Here is a 2,388-nt window from a genome sequence, read left to right on the forward strand (position 1 = left end):
GGCTCTTCCCCACGACAATCCTGAATCCTTATTTGCAAGTGATTCATGTCCTCCTTACTTTCAACAAATAAACTTGTATCCTCTGCATATGGCAGGTTATTAATAAGCCTTTCTCCTATCCTGATACCTAATTCTTCTTCATGGAATACAACCTCCCTAATTATTTTCTCAGCATACAAATCAAATAAGTATGGAAAAAGGACACAACCCTGATATCCACTTGTCTTAGTTTCAAATCATGCAGGATTCCTTGTTCTGTTCTCACACCTGCCTCTTGACCCTTATACAGATTGCACATGAGCACAATCAAGTGTTCTGGACTTTCCACTCTTTCAGGGTGATTCATAACTGGTTATGATCTACACTGTCAAATGCCTGGGCATAGCCAATAAAACATTAGTAAGCATCTTTCAGATATTCTCTTGCTTTCAACCAAGATCCATCTGACATCAGCAATGATATCCCTTGTTACACATCCTTTTCTGAATTCAGCTTGACAGCTCCCTGTCAATGTACCGTACTTCTACAACTGGTATTGGATGATCTTCAGCAAAATTTTACTTGCATATGATATCAGTGGTATTATTCTATAATTTGCACATTCTGTTGGACCACCCTTCATAGGAATAGGTACAAATATAGCTCTCTTCAAATCAGTAGCCCAGGTAGCTGTGTTCTAAATTTCTTGGCATAGATGAATAACAGCTTCCAGTGCTTCCTCACCTGTTGAAACATTTCTATTGTATTCCATCAACTCCTGTAGCTTTATTTTTGGCTAATACATTCAGTGCAGCTTGAATTTCGTCCTTCAGTATCACTGATTCTTGATCATATGCTACTGTTTGAAATGGTTGAAAATATAGATTAATTATTTTGGAACAGTGACTGTGTATATTGTTTATAGCTTCTTTTTATGCTTTCTGCATTATTCAATATTGTGCCTACAAAATCTTTCAATATTACATCACCAGGCTTGAGTTTTTTTCTAGGGTTCTTTCAGTTTAAGATATGCTGAATGTGTTCTTCCTGTCTAGTTTTCTGACATTTGTCTGTCCATTTGTTTTACTGTGATGTCCTGTGTTTTTTCTGTGACGTTGGAAGCTATATCACTCTGGTGTTTCAAATGCCAGCAGGGACACCCCAAAGGAGCAGTTTTCAGTGGGCTGTGCAGAGTAAGAACAGATTAGCAAGGACTCAGCTGCTCTCTTCTGAGAAAGTAGCCACTGAAAACCTTATGCAAAGCTTTGAAACATTTTCAGATACTGAAGACCTAATGAGAGTAGCCCTGATGGCACAGTGGTTACCAGTTAAGCTGTTAACTGCAAGGTCAGCAGTTCAAAATCATCATCCACTCTGTGTGAGAAAGATGAGGCTTTCTATTCCCATAAAGAGTTACATCTCCCGAACTCACAAGGCAATTCTACTTTGTCCTATAGGGTCACCTTGAGTCAGAATTGACTTGATGGAAGTGTTTTTTGAAGGCAGAACTTTGTTGGGCACCAATCAGGTCCAGCCTGCATCATAGAGGGGATCTAGTGACAAAGTGTTAACTATTAAAATCAGATATATGCCTTTAGTCTGCTCTACTTGTCTCTCCCAAGTACTCTGTTTAGTGAACCCTCTCTCCCATCTCTCAATTTTAGACAGGGGGGTGGGGAGTGTTTCTCCGGAGGATTATTTCCTATGTAGTTCCATAAATTAATCTTAGGGTCCCATCACCTCTGCACATCAGATTCTCACAATTTAGGCTCTGATACTAATCCCTCCTTTAACTTTGGATTATATGGATTTTCCAATCCTTCGGTGAATGATGAGGGTGTGTTTCTTCCATGTGGACTTATTAGACATCTCACTTAGATGGCTGCTTGTTTGGAGACAAGTCTTTAAGACCCTGGATGCTATTTTATCTGATAGCCAGGTCCCATCTAAATATTTCACCACATTTTGCTCCAGCACCCATATCTTCTGTGGTCCCTTCCTGAGGGTGAGTATCGAGCAAGGCCATGTTGTAGAACTAATTGTTCTTAAGTTGAAGCTAGGAATTAGTGTAAGCACAAAACATACTTCTGGATCTATGCCTGGTTTTTTTTTTTCTTTTAACTTGTTATTACTTGGGAATTAATACATATGTCATATCATTCCATAATTCAAACATGCCAAGCAGAATTGTACTATTGCTTCCATAATCAGTCTCCAAACATACTTTTCCTTCCTAGACTCCTTGACATCATCTCCCTTTTATTTCTCCCACCCTCCAGTGGGAGACCATTGGTTTGTTTTTTTCAAAAGCACATTTGTACATATGTTGCCACCATCATTTTCAAAGCATTTGCTTACTATTTGAGCCCTTATTATCAGCTCTTCATTTTCCTCTCCTCCCTACCAGAC

The sequence above is a fragment of the Echinops telfairi genome, unplaced genomic scaffold (genome assembly GCF_000313985.2).
Source record: "Echinops telfairi isolate 266 unplaced genomic scaffold, ASM31398v2 ScPeMD7_1;HRSCAF=3_0, whole genome shotgun sequence".
NCBI lineage: Eukaryota > Metazoa > Chordata > Mammalia > Afrosoricida > Tenrecidae > Echinops > Echinops telfairi.